The following is a 21,137-nucleotide window of genomic DNA, read 5'->3' on the forward strand; positions in this document are numbered from 1 at the left end:
AACCACAACGCAATTTATAAAATTAATTTTTCATCTTTACCATAATGATTTCTATGGATAAACTTCACCGCCTGTAAAATTCGCTGTTGAAAGAAAATGGACTCGGTAAGTTTTATTGTTTGTAAATTTACAAAATAAATTTACTCCACAAGAAAGGGAGAGAAAACTAACGGGGGTACTTCTTTAACATTAGAAGTTTTTTCTTTAAATAGTGATTGAAAACGAAAATTTTTCAAGATATGAAATGTCGAATAATATCGGTAATGAATAACTGTCGTAGCATTCTTTCATTTATTTATTTATTTATTTATTTATTTATTTATTTATTTATTTATTTATTTAGAGAGAGAGAGAGAGAGAGAGAGAGAGAGAGAGAGAGAGAGAGAGAGAGAGAGAGAGAGAGAGAGATTTGTTCATCTCAAAAGACCAATTCCAGACAAAAGTGAGGGTTTGAGTAGATTACAAAAACTTTTCTCTCCTCTCTCTCTCTCTCTCGTCTCTCTCTTTCTTCAAAAGACATTTAAAAGCGACTGGTTAGTCGGATTTAAATCGGGTGTCTGTAGTCAAGAATCCCCTTATTGATATCATGCAATTTTTCACGGACGACCAACAACAGTAGGCTTAGGAATGAGGCTTAAAGTGATGCCCTCGCGGAGTCAACTAATTTCCACATAAAAAGAGTCACATCTCCAAATAAAAATTTCATCAGTATTTTGCTACTGTTACGAAAACAACAATCAGTTTTCTTCAAGATTACAAACAGCTAATGACCCTTAATTAAAAGAAGTAATGATTATACAAGAGGGAATAAGGGTATCCCACCGTGATGGCAACACTTGGAGGTCCAATCTCCAGGGGGTTAGGACAGGACGGCGTGACGTGGGCCGTGGAGAGCGGGCCTAACTTTATTTCACGCACTTTTAACTATCAATCACGCCAGGAACACTGCTCAGGGGACTCAATGGTCATCTCTCAGACTGTTGTTCTATATCCCACCATCTTCCAAAGGATATGTAAATAGCCGGAGATTAAATCAAAAGACAGCCATATTACCCCTTTTATAAGTTGGAGGAAGAGGGTGCGAGAAGAACATTACTGCAATTGGAATTCTAAGGGGAGAAGGGGAAGGTTAGCCCAAAGCAGTTTCCTTTACTAATGTGAGTCCGAGTGCCATTCCTTATCTCCTCCGCACCTGGTTGCTACGAGATGATAAAAAACACCCCGTCCACCAAAAAAAAAAAAAGGGGGGGAGATCTAATCACGGCCTCGCGGTAAAAGTATAAAACATCGCGGGAATATAAACAGACCCGTTCCTCTCCCTTTCTTTTTTCATGGTCTTCCACCTATGCAATTGTAAGTTTTCAGGGAATCTGTCAGATGTCACGCACTATTAAAAAAATGTTTAATGCTTCCATTATCTTTACAGTGATTCAATAATACCATTTACACGTTTACATGAAAATCCTAAATTATGGAGATCATTAATGCTTATTTACTTATATATATAAATATATATGTATATCTATAATATATATATATATATAAATATATACTGTATATATGTATATATACACGTGTGTACGTATGTATGCATGTGTGAATGTGTATTACTATGTGGGGTTGAACCTGACAAAGAGCCCTACAGGCAAAATATTTCCCCACTGACATTCAGTCATATGATACCTTTCAAAACACAAACCTCCAATTCAAGTTGAGGCCTCTTATTCAAAAGAGGTCGATGCATATATACACCATTAATTCGGATTCAAATTCCACGTCAGGGGCGTATCTATACGCAAGGTGCGCCAAGTGACGTCATTTGTCAAGATCTGCGTCAGGTGAGAGCTGTCACTACTACGGCCTATTTGATATGCACCATACAAATTCATACGACAAAGAGTATTGCGTATACGCTGATGTATTTTTTATTTCCCCTTTTCGCTTACATCGCGGTCATGAATCACGATTATACCAATATACCACCACCGTATGTGAATCCCATACGAAGCAATACGGTAAGTAATCTGCTCTTTACAAATACGTACTGTGACACTGATTACTTAGAATTTTTCATTCATCGCCACTTTACATAAAAGCGAAAATGGTATAGTTTTACACCAAACATTCCATATACCATATCATGAACTCGAACACAACTGCCAAGTAGTCATGATGAGCTCTTTGCGAACTAACTATATATTTAAATAACTGGCCGTAGTTTCAAAACTTGATGAATGCATTGCAATAGTGCAAAGGCAGTTGTTAAGATATTCAATCTAGCATCCTTAGCTAAAGCCCAGCCACAATGAAATCGAGGAAAATAGCAATCAAATAGCTACAGAATAGGGGTAACACCGCCAAAAAGGTGATTATAGGAAACTGGGAACATGAAAGAATGAAGACAGGTACATAGATCGGCCGCCGTGGCCCATCTAGGGAATGGTGATTTCCAGTGTCGCAGAATTGGATAGTGTTATACTTTCCTTTAGGCCACTACAATAACCACGAAATTGGTACGCGAAGAAAACAGACATGTGTTAACCTTGCATTATTTAGAAAGAAGCTAGGGGTGATATAAAGGTTATGATAATGATCAAATGAATTGCGTTTGATTCCAAACCAATCAGTAGAAGAGGGATAGAAGAAGGCGCACAATGTATTTAGATATAACGGCAGATAAGTACCAAGAACTAAAATGTAGAAAATTTACACCTTCAAAACCAAACATATTTCTTACAACCAGATTTAAACACCCAAGAACACCCAAAATGCTATTGAATCATATTTTCATCAAAAGTGATTAGTTCTAAGACCACACATCAGATATGCTTTCAAGATCAGAGTTGATAGAAAAAGAAGGAACCATTTTGGAATGAGTGGGAGTTAGAGGATGTTTGGAAAGCGAATGGAAAAGCAAGGTGGAGGGTTGATTCATTGGGAAATGGATGCAAGGGAGAAAGAAAAACTGCGGAGGTGAGTGGCAATGAGCAGAAGGAAGAGGACAAATGGGTAAAGATATCCCTCAGAAGCAAGGCAAGAAAAGGGAAAATGAGCAGATGTCTTGTCAACAAAAATAGAACTAGAGAATTTAGAGGAACAATAAGCAGGAAATTTGGCCCCACAGCCTTATATCACTCTGCTATATAGGCCTCAGATACATCAAGAGAGCCAAAAGGAAGCCTGAGGAGATGACATGGCATCTTTGAGATAGAGAACTGCAAAAATGCATAAGACCCAAAGAAGAAAAGACATGGCGAATCTATCAATTAAAAAAAAATACAATACAATTCACGGGTCAGATCATACGTAATTAAGGGATAAAGCTGCAGTACAATTCAGGCGAGATGAAAAGTATATCTTAGTTTAACCAGACCACTGAGCTGATTAACAGCTCTCCTAGGGATGGCCCGAAGGATTAGACTTATTTTACGTAGCTAAGAACCAATTGGTTACCTAGCAACGGGACCTACAGCTTATTGTGGAATCCGAACCTCATTGTACCGAGAAATGAATTTCTATCACCAGAAATAAATTCCTCTAATTCATCACTGGCCGGTCGGAGATTCGAACGCGGGCCCAGCAGTGTGCTAGCCGAGAACTATACCGACCTGTCCAACGAGGAACTATGAAGGGATAAAGCTGCAGTACAATTCAGGCGAGATGAAAGAGCCCCATAGACTTGACAAGCAGAGAATGAGACTTTAAAAGACAAAATCACAGATTAAATTAACATGCAGTGGAAATCCCCTTGCCGAGCGCGCGTGACTTCAAGCTACCACATAACACTATACTGTAGTGACGAAGCCCTAAGGCTGCACATTGCTTTTTTCCTCTCTCGTTTAATTATTATAAGAATGTCTTATTTCATTACAGGTAAATTCATCATTATTGTACAATATATATCGAAATATTAATGTTCTGAGATCTATTGTAGTTGAAGTAAGGAATTTTGCAATCTAATCTGTAATATCAATTATTGCAAAGTCAAATACAATCTGAATGGAAAAATGTATTCCTTCATCTAGAATTCAGTAATATATATACATACAAATAATCATATTATATCATAATTTTAACAAAAGAAAAAACAAATGCCTAAAAAGTCTATTTATATGAAGCAAAGAATTAAATAAAATAATCACCTGTTTTAATCTGAATATGTCTGAAATATCGAAAAGCCAAAAACATCATTAGAAAAACCCCTAATGAATGGTCAGTAATTTACATGCCTATAAATAAACAACTATACATTCTCCTTCAACAAAAAATTAAATTGAGATTTATATCGAACAATCAATAGTCTATATACTTTTAAATACATGATTCTGAATATTCCCTTTAAACACACACATATATAATATATATGTATATATATGTGTGTGTGTGTGTATGCTCACGCGCACAAACATGAATAATAGCTACCAGGGCTACCTATCGCCAAGCATTTTCCACGACAAGCAAGAAATAGCACCACTGTGAAGGCAGTATCACATTTGTTTAATAAGCTGCACTTTATTTGAGCTAGGTTAGCTACTTCAATATTTCCGGGAACGCTATTTAGCGAAAGTTTTGAAAACACTTTAGTATTACGATTTTTTCCCGCGGTGCTCAGCGTCCATTAAAGAAACCGACGTCAGGAAAGGCTAGCAAAGTCATTTCTACATATTGTAAGGCTTTGGAGCCATACATAGAGAGAATCGTTATATAAGGATTGCCATAAGAAGGTAATTTGACTTATCTGGCATAAAACTATTCTTAAAAAAAGGACAAAACAATAAAAGTACTTGCCGAATCAACCATAGGCCTAGGGTTTTCTTGGCCATGATTCTTTTCCTTCTTGTTATAATTCTTGAAGACAATTTTTTCTTTGGCATGAAGGTTCGATAAATTTTACAACAGCGGAATTATCTTTTATATTTAAAATACGTGGTTCTTAGAATGAGGTTTCAATGATATAGCATTATACCAAAATGAGTAGTTTGGGGACGTAGGCGTACCCTAAGTCTAGCTACCAAACTTCATTTTCCTGCTATTACCAATGTATGGGACATATAGTTGGATGAAAATATAAATTAAACGAAGATTTGTTGCACGTAAAAAATACAACTAGTTTTACTTAGAGTCGAATAATGCAGTTGTTTTCAACTGTTTACTTCCATGGTGTCGTCGTCCTGAAATACTCGAACCAAGTGTGGCGTTTCGGAATTTCGTTGAGAAACCAAAATTTGATAAACAACTCCAAAGCTGCCTTACCATGTCTAAAACTGAAAAACTGATGGCATAGACAGTGCCTTCCTAGCCTACCTACTGCAAACATTTCTTAATGGCTGACAAAATACAGCAAGTTTCCTTGTGTGTCATAGCAGGCTACATGTTTACAAGACACACCCAGTAACCTATGGCCTAGGCCTACTTACTACCAAGCGCCCATAATAACTATAATTAATAATGTTCTGAATTCAAATTTGAAATCACCACTCCGCTTATGTGACTTAGTGACTTAGTAATATGTTAAAAACATGACATGTTAACAGAGAAAGTGCATCCACTGGTCTCACCCATCTGACTTGCACAAAATCATGGGTAAATAAAACTCAGTATGCTTTGCTTACCTATGAAATGTTATTCCATTTTTGCTTGAAGAATTGATGTGCCCATTATTGCAATTATAAGTGGAAGAATGTACCATTATAAAGATAAAAAATAATGAACAAAAAGAATCGGAGCGCACACTAAGCAAATTCCGCGTTTCCCGGGTGTTTGACGACGGATCGGCGGCTGCAAGCAGCGCCGCCCTGGTGGCCGCACACCAAACTGCATAGTACTAGTATGCAATAACCTCTATGGACAAAGTAGAAGGATCAGGAGATCTGGACTCATGCGGGGAAACGTTGACTGAGTGATGGTAATCTTGAAGGCGAGTCGGCAGACGCAGGCAAGAGCTTGCTAAAGTTCACACTGACGGGAAGCTGAGGGTGTTCACACAAGCAGCGACGTTATACCTAGCAGCTAGGCCTATTGATCACTTCATGAGCATACTAACCTATAATTTTTCAAAATAAGCGTTTAAGCGTTCATTGCAAGATTATTCATTATTCATTAATCACAATATATTTTTTTAAAAATCCAAAGCAATGATAGTATGCTGAAAAATTAATTTGGAAAACAAGTATTTACTAGCAATTATACGATCTGTCAAAATTGTTTTCACTTATACTTTGTTTATCGTAATCTTCTCTTATCATACATTCTCCCTGCATTGCATTTCTTGCTAAAATAAACATAAGGCCGTTAAAACACCTTATCAGGTCAAAAATGATTTACATGCACCTGTTGTTGACTACGTTTTTTTGCCACTCAATAACACATGGCAAGACATCTACTTTGTTCGAAGTCTTTGTGTACAAAATGCATAATGAATTAAACAATAACAATATGAACATCAAGCTGAGTAGATTACCCGGGAAAAACCTCTATAAAATGAAAACAATGCATCACAAACCAAAAAACGAAGAATTTTAAATACCTAAATATAAATATTCAAATTCCACAGTAACCTTAAACTCATATGAAAATAAGAAACGGTCTGTAACACAATGAGCAGAAAAACATGTTGAAATAAAACCCCAAGACGGCTGGATACCACCCGACCCAACTTACACGAGATAACTTCAATACCATCATAATGTCAATTGCTAGTGTAATTAGAGGTTAACTTCATGACCAAAAACTCAGACAAATAAACAAATTAACTGAGTAACAGGTGCTGACTGCATATCCGTTTCGGCAATATTCTCGGTACGACACACGCACACAATTACACAACTACTTATACTCGTACTAATACTTGCGCGCAAATACACCCCACGAAAATAGTCTGCAGCAATCATCAAAACTACAACTACAGCTCTCCAAAGAACACCGAGGAAACAAAAACAAAACGAGACAGAAACGAGAGAATTAAATGTCCGTTCTAACATCGTTACCGTTCCAGTTTCCTCGGTATTCCCTTTTGAAAGACTGGGCGTTATCGCCATAAACAAGCCATCAAACCAAAAAAAAAAAAAAAAAAAATCCCGCCATTCACGACCCCCAAGGTAACAGCAGATTATTTTCTCTCTCTCTCTCTCTCTCTCTCTCTCTCTCTCTCTCTCTCTCTCTCTCGTTTCGTTTCTTTCTTACGGGATTCGTGTCAGGACTCTGATCTCTGGGATTATTCTCTTTTTCGGCTTCCGGGTTTTTTTTTCCAATGCGTTTTTCCTTTTTTTCTTTCCGTTTAAATCCCATCTTTAACAGCTTCATCAACTGCGGGAAATGTTATGAAATTCAGTACAGAACGTTTATGAAAAATAAGGGGAGAACTGACTATCATTTTACAAAATTCATCGTAGTAAATTTAAAAGTCTAAGCCAATTATCTAAGTTCTTTTAGAACAGAATAAAATAGAATTTAGAATTTAGGCCAAAGGCCAAGCGCAGTGATCTATACGGTCATTCAGCGCTGAGACGGATATTGACAGTAACAGGGTCTGAAACCATTGCTCGGAGAGGGTGGAAAGTAAATAGGAAGAGAATATGAACGGAGTTGCAGTAACCAATGAACGTGGTTGCAGCTCGGGGCCGAAGGGAAGCTGCAAAGAACCTTCAGTTAGGCCTACAGTGCACAGTAGGAAGTGCACTGACGGCACTAACCCCCCTACGGAGTAAGCTCTTTTATAAACGCTAGTACTAATTACCTTTGAAGTTCAAAGCTAATTAGTACTAGCGTTTATTAATTAGTTCAAAGTTTAATTAAACTAGCAAACAACGAACTTGAAAGGGAAGGCGGCTAAAAACAAAGACCTAGAACAATGCATCGCATCTGATTTACACCACAGACATATATAATTCACTATCAGGGACGCATCACAAAGCTCCCCGACTCAATTTACTACTGTATATGTGAATTTGGGTTAATGATAACGTTAAGTATACCTTAGTTTTACCAGACCACTGAGCTGATTAACAGCTCTCCTAGGGCTGGCCCGAAGGATTAGACTTATTTTACGTGGCTAAGAGCTAAGAACCAATGGGTTACCTAGCAACGGGACCTACAGCTTATTGTGGAATCCGAACCACATTATACCGAGAAATGAATTTAAACCAATAAAAGTTATAGAGCGGACAACGACAGCAAAGGCGATCGTAATAACAAGAATGGTAAGATATAATCAATAAGAACTGAAAAAAAATTAACGCCCAATTATTCATGATGAAAGTGACGTTACCCTTAATGATTTCTGTACAGCAAACAGCCCATTATGTTTAAAAAAAATATCGAGGCCAATCAGTTAATTTTATTTCTAGAAATACCGACCTAGTTCAATTGATAGCATTTTGAGAATTAACAGCTGCATGCTATTACATGTCCGTCATGCATACACACACTCACAAACACACTTGCCCTCACTCGCTCGCATTATATATATATATATATATATATATATATATATATATATATATATATATATATATATATATATATATATATATATATATATATATATTATATATATATATATATATATATACATATATATACAGTATATATATATATATATATATATATATATATATATATATATACTGTATATATATAATATATATATACATATACATATATATACTGTGTATATACAGTATATACATACATGCATACATACATATATATATATATACATATATATATATATATATATATATATATATATATATATATATATATATATATATATATATAAATGAGCGAAAACTGTAAACTCGTTATTGACCGTGACGTTCAGTAAGGAAAAATCAATAGCTAAAAGGTGAAGAAGAGAGAGCAAACTTGAATTCGTTTAATAGCAAATGCTAAATAGTCCAGTGATAGTTCACTATTAATTCATAGGTCAGCAGTGTTCAATCTGTGTCAGCTATCACTAGAGTGTTAACAATTAATCACACAATGACAGGACATTAATATATACACACACACACACACATATATATGTATATATATATATATATATATATATATATATATATATATATATATATATATTCAGGGTGTTTTGAAATTAGAGCCCCCCCTCTACAGCATAAACTAAAATTGATATGGACAAAAACAAAAGTAATTCAGAACAGGTATATATTTATTTAAGTTTCTCTCTGAGTATTTAATATTTTGTGTGGCCTCCATCTGCCTGCACCACAGCCTACATTCTTGAGGGGTATGATTTCAGCAAATCGCAAAAAAGCTGAGACTCAAACTCCATTTCCCTGAGCACTTCGGTCACCTCTCTTTGCAGGTCGTCGAGGCTTGGTATACCATCATAGTTCACTGTGTGCTTCAATATGATCCTTTAAGATACTACCAATGTTTTCACACACATTAAGGTCAGGGGAGCTACCTGGAAATTCACTTGACGAGAAGAAATCGATACTACTGTTTCGAAGCAGCTCTTGTGTCTGAAGAGCTTTGAAACATGGTGCCTTATCATGCAAAAATGTGACTTCTTCAACAGATAACACATTTTCAGGATCTCTGAGGAAAGGAAATACTCCACCAGTAAGCACAGTTTCTCTGAAGTATTCGCCATCCCTTGACCGTCCTTTTTATTTGATGATCCACATTAACCGTTTGGTTGTGAAACAGAAAAATTCCCAAACATTCAGGAAATTTCACAACTTGGCGATAGCGCACTTCATCGCTGATATCATCCAACTTTGCAGCCCAAATGATGTCATTTTTATGATTTGGCTTCCTGACTGTGTAAATGAAGAATTCATCTGATGCAGCAACATGGAGAAAGTCAGCTTCATCCCAATCTTTAAGATATGAACCACAAAACCATGCACAGTCTTCTCTCTGTTGCTGAGTGATGTTGGGCTTGCTGATAACATGAAATGGCTTGATACCAGATTTTTTCAACTCACGATATACAGCACTATAACTTCTCTTCTTTCCCCTTTTTATTTCTAGTTCAAGCGCCAATTTACATAAAAACTTTCTTGGTCTACCCACTGCCTCAGCTATGATGTCTTTTGACTCCTGAGAAAGGACTTCAGGCCTTCCAAGATTCTCACTCTTTTCGCGATGACAGTCATATGGATTTTTGTTCCAGTTTCTTTTAGCAAAGGATTCATCTCTTTTAATGTATTTAGCTATCCAGGAGTGTGAAATGAAGGATGCGCCAGCATCCCTGGCCTCTCTGAAGGTTATAGCCCCGATTCGGTCAATCCATCTGATTTCCTCCGAGTTGTTAGCCATGGCTGTATCTAACTCCGTCACTCAGTCTGAAAATACAAGAAATGTAAAATGAATAATAGCTTATTAGAAACTTAAAATAATGTACTTGGAGATAGGCTATAGCAGAAAACTTCATAACTTTCCATTTGTTCTGTGGAGGGGAGCCTCTAATTTTGAAACACCTGGTATATAAAATATATATATATATATATATATATATATATATATATATATATATATATATATATATATATATATATATGTATATATATGTATGAGTGTGTATATAAATAAATAAATAAATATATACATACAGTATATATATATATATATATATATATATATATATATATATATATATATATATATATATATATATATATATATATATATATATATATATATATATATATATATATATATATATATATATATATTATTATTAATGTCCTATTATTCTGTAATTCGCTGTTAACACTCTAGCGATAACTGACACTGACTGAACAGTGCTGACCTATAAATAACAGTGAACTATCACTGGTGTGTATCATTTTTGTTATCTTTTGAGAGGCTGGTCTATTATCACATCCTGCTTATTGTGATGTAAATACTAAGTTTTCAGTTATTCATTTTTTCCTTACTGAATTTCACGGTCGATAACGAGAAGTTTGCAGTTTTCGCTCGTATTATTATTATTATTATTATTATTATTATTATTATTATTATTATTATTATTATTATTATTATCATTATTATTATTATTAGATCTATATGACATTTGGCAGGAAAATACCATAAAGCTCCCACGACCTATTTTCCGGTCAAAGTATCATTAAAAATGTCAAATATGCATAAGAAATCGAATGTGGATATCTCGCTTGATATAATAATGTCAGTATACATGCAACATCTTAATTCTATTTCCTCCAGTTTCAGAGAAACAATGTATCCGAAAGCGACGCCATTTGCACCATTTGAGTTAATCTGAAAAGAACGTTAAAGATTCATCTGAAACTTACCGATAAAATAGCAAATTTCAAAATGTGAAGTGTATCTTAGGTTACAAAGGTAATTTCATGTTGAACAAATTAAAAGGCCTAATACTTTATTCCAAAAGACAGAATGCCCACTTGAATAGGAATATGACGGAAGCGAGAAAGAGAGAGATAATCCTTTCGACTCAGCAAGTAACAGGAAAATTTGGAACAAAGATGTGTGTGTGTGTGTGAGAGAGAGAGAGAGAGAGAGAGAGAGAGAGAGAGAGAGAGAGAGAGAGAGAGAGAGAGAGAGAGAGATAATCCGTTCGACTCAACACGTAACAGGAAAATTTGGAACAAAGGTGTGTGTGTGAGAGAGAGAGAGAGAGAGAGAGAGAGAGATAATCCGTTCGACTCAACAAGTGACAAGAAAATTAGGAATAAAGGTGTGTGTGTGTGTGTGTGTGTGAGAGAGAGAGAGAGAGAGAGAGAGAGAGAGAGAGAGAGAGAGAGAGAGAGAGAGATAATGCGTTCGACTCAACACGTAATAGGAAAATTTGGAACAAAGGTGTGTGTGTGTGTGTGTGTGTGTGAGAAAGAGAGAGAGATAATCCGTTCGACTCAACACGTAACAGGAAAATTTGGAACAAAGGTGTGTGTGTGTTTGTGTGAGAGAGAGAGAGAGAGAGAGAGAGAGAGAGAGAGAGAGAGAGAGAGAGAGAGAGAGAGATAATCCGTAATCCGTTCGACTCAACAAGTGACAGGAAAATTAGGAATAAAGGTGTGAGAGAGAGAGAGAGAGAGAGAGAGAGAGAGAGAGAGAGAGAGAGAGGTGATAAGGGGAATTAAGTAAAGCAATGAGGAAAGAAAGTATAATATATAAATAAGAGAATTAAAGGAATCACGTTACAACAAAAATAATCGGTGAATAACGACACTTTCCTGTAAGAGTTCTGTCGCGCAATAGTGGAGATCAAGTGGAAAGATAAATAAATAAATAATGTTTATAAAAGCTGTTTTTTTTTGCAACAGGTAAATGGCCCAATAAACTAACATTACAAAAGAGGCTAATCATGACTACAGTTAAACCTCCAAACGCACAAATACATACTATTGATTATATACTACCATCCGGAACACGTTTCTAAAAATAATAAAGCAAAACCTGCACCGGACTTGGTAAAAGATATTATCTAAAACAATAATTTGTCACAAGACAATTCCTTTCAGGAACAACCGGAAACTACAAAAACACCGCTTTTTCTCATTTATCATTTTTATCATTGCTGCAGCGATATAGGTGAGTTGTTTTCTTAAACAAAGCAACCATATTTTTTAGAATAATCTGTCACATACTCAGTACATCACGAGCTGAAGGAAATACGCGAATACAAATGAATGTTGAGGATACTCGGAAATGAAGACATCAGCGTAAGTCACTTGAGGAAATTACTATCTTGACGAAACTTTACAGAATGAAAGCAGTAAGACCAAATTCACTAAAACCATCAAGAAAATTAATAAAATTCACTGAAACCACCAAGAAAATTTATAAAATTCACTAAAACTATCAAGAAAATTAATAAAATTCGCTAAAACCATCAAGAAAATTAATAAAATGCATAAAACCATCAAGAAAATGAATAAAACATGGGTATGATAGGCAAAAAAAAAAAAATTAAATCCATGAAAAACCCAAAGATAGGCCTACTTGTAAGAGAGGTGCCATCAAACTTTGCGAGTTGAGATGAACACTGATATACAATAACAAAAGCAGAGAGAAAAGAAATGGAGGAATAGAGACATAGTGACATAAGAAATAATGAAACCAAGAAACCTTTATCTCTATCCTGAAGTATGCAAAAATTTTTATTTTCACTGGCAGAGACTTATAGGTTTTGGAGCTTTCGTGAAACTATGTCTTTTCGTCCCTATTTTAGTGTATTTTAGACATTTCGAAATGGTATTAACATTTACTTTCCATTTGAATTCCATCAATCACTGTCCGGAATCGTTGATTTTTGAAGTGTAAGTATAATCGAATTTACGACTAAACTGAGGCTTATCGGAAGCTGAGTCTTGTATACAATAATATATACATATACATACGTATATATATATGTACATATATAGAGCCTCGATGGCTCAGTCGGTTACAGCAGCAGCTTCGGACTTCAGAGGTTGGCGCTGGTTCAAATCCGCAGCCGACTGATCAGAGAGGCGGACACTTTGCTATCCGTGTAGACATCCCGGGATTATATATGTAATCAACGGATAGGTTTGCTTAAAAAGCAAATGGGTGTTACAGACTAAATACACACACAAAACAAAGCCATTACAACACCTTCTAAAAACATAACAAACATCTCACACGTCTCGAACTCTCGCCCTACCCGCGCAACAACTTTCGCTGCTGGGAAGAAAGGGCGTTGGGTCATGATATGTAACATACGCTACGGGGTCTAAGCGATGTCAGTCAGGGCAGCCGATCAAGACTACGGTCTACCCCAAAGCCAAATCAAAATGTCCTTCAAAGAAGGCATCGTGCTTAGCCCATACAAAAAAATGGGAAAAAAGCACGTTAAAAGAAGAAGAAGAAGAAGATATAGGCTATATGTACATATATGTACGTATATATTTACATACACACATATATATACATATATCCCATTTATGCACAAAGCAAGAGAGAGAGAGAGAGAACACATAAAATTTTTGCGTAGTATCGCTCACCAACAGACAAGCAAACAGACCATACAAAAAAAAAAAAAAAAATCCGCAAACACAGCCTGCTTGTCGGAAAGGAACAAAGAAAATGATATATTTCCTTTGCTGCTTCACCCCTGAACATTTGTAGATGCGGACGAAAGTGGTAGATTATGATATATGATTGGTGTCGATGGGGGAATTACAAAGGTTCCACAGACAACACACAAACCGACTTTCAAAACAAAATACTCCCATCTGGTAAAGAACATTTAAAGGGTTGTTCACCTGAAATCTGACGACCGGCTCGTTTTTTCCTCATCCGATAGATGTCGGGAGTTCAATTACCGCATATTTGATCTAAAAACAACGAGACTCCGTTTGGGAGAAGCAGATTGCTGATTTCCTTATAGATTATATTTGGTGGGAGCTTGGTACTCACAGTATTCTCCTCAGTCCTATTCTAAAGCACGTAACAGGAATATAGGCCATCCACCAGACAGTCTAAAGATACCAAAATGCTAATTTTTTTTCCATATGCCCACTTCTCCTCACGCTTCTTTATTACATACCTATATGCATCATATTTACTTTTTGTTCTTTCACTTTCTTGCCTATTTACCTCTGTTCAGGGCTGAAGCAATTTAATGTGTTTGTTTATTATGAGTTACGTACATTTCCTGATGTCAGATGATGTCAAGATATTCTCACAAACACGCACCCACACACACGACCACACACACACACAGTATATATATATATATATATATATATATATATATATATATATATATATATATAAATATATATATATATTATATGTATATATACTATATATATATATATATATATATATATATATATATATATATATATATATATAATGTGGATATAATCTGACATCAGAAATGTACGTAATGTCTCATAGTAAATATATATATATATATATATATATATATATATATATATATATATATATATATATATATATATATATATATATATATATATATATATATATATATATATATATATATATATATATATATATATATATATAATGGATATAATCTGACATCAGGAAATGTACGTAATGTCTCATAGTAAATATATATATATATATATATATATATATATATATATATATATATATATATATATATATATATATATTCTCACAAACACGCAGCCACATATTATATATATACACATATGAATAACTTTTACTGTAATGCCACAGTATAATATGAAGATAAAAGGCCCATTAAACAATAATTGAACGTTGCAACGTTCAAATAGTGTTTATGAGCCTTTTTTATCTTCATACACACACACACACATATATATATATATATATATACACACACACACACACACACACATATATATATATATATATATATATATATATATATATATATATATATATATGTGTGTGTGTGTGTGTGTGTGTGTGTGGGTGTGCGTGTTTGCAAGACTATCTTAATATAATCTGACATCAGGAAATGTACGTAATGTCTCACAGTAAAGAAATATATATATACATATATACACACACATATATACTGTATATATATATATATATATATATATATATATATATATATATATATATATATATATATATATACAGGCATATGCAGTGTATATACAGTATACACACACATACTACAGCCTTGAACACTGGTGAAAGTGATGGTGAGAAGGGAGGAAGATGGTGAGTAAATTCTTTATGAGACATAAGATGAGAAACAACGATTTTGATGTGGTTATAATCAGTAAATAGCTTGCACACCCCTTGATGAGAGACGTTATGATCCTGACTGAGGTGGCATTACAAAATGGTCTTATCCATGTCATGTTGTAAGTCTGACAGGTGTTCGTGGACCGCAGAATCTTCCTCTTGTACGGAGAGGCGCTCTTGAAAGAGTACAACCTTACTCCACTTAATTCTGTTAATCGAACTGAATTTTTGAATGGAAATCCTTGGGCTCTCCGGAAATAGATCAACTGGTCACACAAACAAGTACGTCACTGCGTTAAAGGTGTACCATAACAATTTATAGAACAATAAACTAAATATTATTCAAAGACCAAGGATGTCAAGGAATAAAAGAAGACACTAAAATTATGGACAATTACGGAAAACGTTAATATATTTCAAGATATGCTAAGCTGGACGAGGTTTGAAAATCCTGTTATCAGGAATTTCTTTAGCTTTCTAATCATGCAAGAAAAATAACTGCACCCAGAAGCGATTACCGAAGCAATGATTGAAGTAAAATACTCACTGATCGGTAAAATTTTCTGTTTTGTACGTTATTATGAAAGCTACAGTAAGAAGAGAGTAAGGGAAACCTACATCTTAAGATATACTAAATTTGGTATCTCCTGACTGGTTGCCCTCCATTGCCATTAAAACAACACAATCCTTCGATTCTGTGAAAGGACTCCGTTTCGAAAATTACTACTGTAGTAAAAAAAAAAAAACACCAAGGTGAACTAAAACGATCGCTGTTTTTCTTCAAACGCAATTGGAAAGCATAAGCATTTTGTTCTTCCGTGAAAATAATGCTGTTATTGCTAGCGGTATCATTATCCACATCATTGTTATTTTTACAATGTATACAATGCATGTCTGGAGACTGACGTCACCTGATATGAACGAAATAGTTCTCACTATTGAGAGAGAGAGAGAGAGAGAGAGAGAGAGAGAGAGAGAGAGAGAGAGAGAGAGAGAGAGAGAGAGAGAATGGCTCATTTTCACCCTGTTTGTAATATATTCGATTTTCTAGATTTTAAATAGTATTAGTACCTAGACTTAAGTGTATTTACCCTGTCGAACTGACACTATCATTCGGCACCAACACAACATAATGCAATTATACATTAATGGACTCATTGTAGCATATGACTTGTTGACGTTTTGATATCACTGAATATGACGAATGGTTCTCTTTGTAGAAATTGTAACACAGTGTATTAGAAGTGACTGTAAGAATAATAGGCTTCGGAAGAGTAAACAAACAAGGATATATTTTTATAAACTCAAAAAGCTATTAAAAAAATTGATGGTTTTCCTGTAGTAAATTTCCTTGTAGTTAGTCAGTATTCGTTACTTCAACGCCTCACAGACAGTGTGGGGACTCCGTGAACTCTTCGTTAAACATTTCGGATTTTTTCTTTGTTCCCAGTGCATAGTGTTCAGATGCAAAGATGGCACAGACATCCTTTGTTCAAATATAGTATATATATGTATATATATACACATACATACATACATACATACACACATATATAAATATATATATACAGTATATACATATATATATTTATTTCTATAAATATGAATATAAATATATATATGTACATATATTATCACATACATAACACTATACACACACACACACACACACACACACACACATATATATATATATATATATATATATATATATATATATATATATATATATATATATATATATATATATATATATATACTGTATATATAGTGTTAGGGCGATTGAAGCAGAAACTTCAGTGTCTTCAATTTAGGCTTATCGTGGAATCCAATCCAACTTTCGGAAATCCTTCTTCCCCATCATTAGGGTTTGAAACGTACACATAAAAGAAATTATGGTCTTTCCTTGCTGTTTTTTTTCGTATTCTTTCATTTTTCAATGGGAGTACTTTTGTTTTTTTGAAGTTTCCGCTTTCAATCGTGTTTACGATAAATCTGAAGGCTTCTAGAAGCGACTATGTCATTGTAAATACATATATATACATATTATATACTTATATATATACACACACACACGACACGAGTATATATTACTAACAGGACCTCATTCAAACTGGATGGTACTAGTGGAGATATTTATTCATAAAAAGTTACAAGGACTGTTTGTCCTAAAAAGCTTGTAACTTTGAATAAATCTCTCCACTAGATGCCATTCAGTTTGAATGAGGTCCTGTTAGTAACTGTACTAATGCACAGAACAATTGTGTATGTGATAAAGTTAACATGCTGTATATGTATATATATATATATATATATATATATATATATATATATATATATATATATATATATATATATATATATATATACATTTATATACATATATACTGTATATACATAAATGATATATATATATATATATATATATATATATATATATATATATATATATATATATATATATATATATATATATATAATAGGGAATTATGATTATGTTGACAGGTGTTACGTGGGAGCATTAGCACACGCTATTTCTGTTGAATGAGTCACACAACTGAGAAACTGTAACACCGTGGCAGCTTTGTACTGACTGTGAGGCATAACAATGTAACCTTTCCGAACTTCATAAATACTGTAGTTCATAAAAAACACACCCACACACAAAGGGTTTTCGCACACATAATATTAAAAGAATTCCTTTGTTTATAAAAACATACGGTGGGTATTACAAATATTATGGATCATATTACAATCATTATGACTGTCATGTAAGTAGTTATATTAATGGTGACTATTCTGTTTCCTCAAACTACGTTTAATTTCTCATTGTAAACACGACAGATGTTATCATTCCTAAAGAAACTAACTACGCTTGCTACCACAATTTTGTCAGCATCCACGTAAATTCCTTTACCACCTGACACACTTTCCCAAACCCTTCTTCCGCTCGCTTTCCTGGGGATTATCCCAAGGGCTGGAGCCAACGTCCCTCCCCTGCCCATGCCCAAGGTCCATACCCACATTCCGCGAGGGACTCCAATGAATGAGTGAGAGCGCCTGACAGGTGACGTAACGTGCCAACTCCCATACAGTTTCCGGAAAGGCGGAGAAACAATAACAAAACTTCCTCATTCCCATCCTCCTCCTCTTCCCTTAATCTTCTCCTCACTCTCCTTCCTTCCTCGTTCTCCTTCTACGCCCCTCGCCCCATCCATCAAGAGAAATGGAACAAGTGCCACCCGCGAGCCTGATGAGGTCGCGTTAGGTCAGTTTGGACAAATAGAATTCACAGTAGCCTGGGAACATCCTTTCTGACCTCAGCTTGTTTTCCGTGCACTGAACATCTCGTAAATAACTCGACGAAAAGTAGGACATAACACAATGATGATGTCTTGTTCCCAGACACAAGTGAAAACTGGGTATGTTAAGTGTCGAACATGTGTAAATTTGGATAAACAACTTTTTTATACCTTCAACGGACATTTACACTCACTGTGCTACGTAGGCATAAGTTCTTAAACAAAAAAAAAAAAAGTTCTATTTGGTGAAGATTCCTATCACGTGGTAACGACCTAAGCACTATAGATATCGAAAATATTAATCTACAAACCAAGGCTTATATTTCCGAAGCACGTCTTTACGTTCCTTTCATGGAGGACAATTGACCGTGCAGTTTTATGTCCTAGTCTAGCCTTGCTCTAAAGCAAATCAGGAAAAGCAGAAAAAAACAATAATTAATTCCTTCCCTTAAAGGCAAGGCAGTCATAGATCCACATCTTAAAAGGCAGAGTCCAAGTTAAATCAAAATCAGCCAAGGCAGGACTGAGAGACTCTTGTTCTTTATATCACGCAAAATGAATCAGTTGCCTTGCCGAAGTCTGCTTGGCTATTTGACGCAGAAGACTTCAGATAATTTAATTTCTTGCTGGTGACAGTCGCTTTTCACTTATGGATAAGTTTTTTGCATTGCACGGATTTTTTTTGTATCTTGATGATATATATTGTCTTTAAGTATTTTCACCAGACCACTAAGTTAAAATTCAGCAGCACAAAAGTATCCACGCCACAGAACTTAAATTCCCAGCTGTGTAACACTGCGAATGTAAACCAAAATAGGCAATGAAATAAAAAAAAAATTCTTATTTCCCCCGTTTGCCTCGGAAACAGTGTAGTGAGAAAAAAAGTGTTCAGTGCTAACCACCAGCTAGGACGAAGGCAACAGTGCTCATGTTGTAACTAACCACAAACCACACAACTGACACGATTCATATATCGTTTTACTAAAATCTTCAAATGTGACCGTTCTCCACCGATCATAGTTTCACGTTGGACGAGTCGGTAGAGTTCTCGACTAGCACTCTGCTAGGCCCGAGTTCGACTCTCCGGCCGGCCAATGAAGAATTAGAGGAATTTATTTCTGGTGATAGAAATTCATTTCTCGGTATAATGTGGTTCGGATTCCACAGTAAGCTGTAGGTCCCGTTGCTAGGTAACCAAACGGTTCTTAGCCACGTAAAATAACTATTAACAATTACACCGTACGGTATAATAAGTACAATATAGAAACTCACAATGAAATGGATGCTCTTGACTTGTGAACTATCTTACTACGTAATATATCTGGAAAAGACGCAATAAATGATTTACGGGAAATTCAAAGTAAGATTTACAAAAATAAGAACTGAATAACAACGGGCAATTGTAATTGTTGTTAATGAAAGAAGTGTCCAGATTTTTCATCACGTTTTTGATGCGCCGAAGTTTCTTCAGCGCAAACGAGTTTTCGTGCACAGCATAGAATCCAGGCCACCGAAAATAGATCCATCTTTCAGTGGTCTCGGTATAATTCCGTATGAGCCGCGGCCCATGAACTTTGAATCACGGCCCGGTGGTGGCCTGTCCTATATCGTTGCCAGATACACGATTACGGCTAACTCTAACCTTAAATAAAATAAAAACTACTGAGGCTAGAGGGCTGCAATTAGGTATGTTTGATCGTTGGAGGGTGGATGATCAGCATACCAATTTGCAGCTCTCTAGCCTCAGTAGTTTTTAAGATCTGAGGGCGAACGGACAGATAAAGCCGGCACAATAGTTTTCTTTTACAGAAAACTAAAAGAAAATTATATATAAAATATATATATATATATGTATATATATATATATATATTTATATTTATATATATATATATATATATATATATATATATATATATATATATATATATATATATGTATGTATAATTGATACTGCTAATCATTCCTTGGCAAACAAAGCGTATGCAGTTCTGCGGGACATAAAAAAATGCGATTGTAAAGTAACTTCCGTTTTCCGGATAAGTTAATACGAAAATTGCTTTTTGTTAAGGCAGCTTCATTTCATCTCAGGGCAAGAGAAAGGAGACTCTTTCTCCGTCTGTCACTTGCTCGGAATGAGCAAG

The 21,137-nt window shown here is 34.9% G+C and overlaps 1 long non-coding RNA gene across 2 annotated transcripts in view; it reads right to left on the minus strand.

The window, feature by feature from the left end:
• LOC136845788 (uncharacterized) overlaps positions 1-21,137 on the minus strand; it is a 236,683-nt gene that overhangs the window by 100,983 nt on the left and 114,563 nt on the right. Inside the window, exon 1 of one of the 2 annotated variants that reach the window (XR_010855257.1) lies at positions 5,613-5,765. The exons of the other annotated variant lie outside the window; for it this stretch is intronic. This is a non-coding gene — a long non-coding RNA (uncharacterized lncRNA). Of the gene's footprint in view, positions 1-5,612; positions 5,766-21,137 lie in introns of those variants that run through there. 2 annotated transcript variants of the gene reach the window in all.

Source organism: Macrobrachium rosenbergii, chromosome 14 (assembly GCF_040412425.1).
Source record: "Macrobrachium rosenbergii isolate ZJJX-2024 chromosome 14, ASM4041242v1, whole genome shotgun sequence".
In the NCBI taxonomy this organism is placed as follows: Eukaryota; Metazoa; Arthropoda; class Malacostraca; order Decapoda; family Palaemonidae; genus Macrobrachium; species Macrobrachium rosenbergii.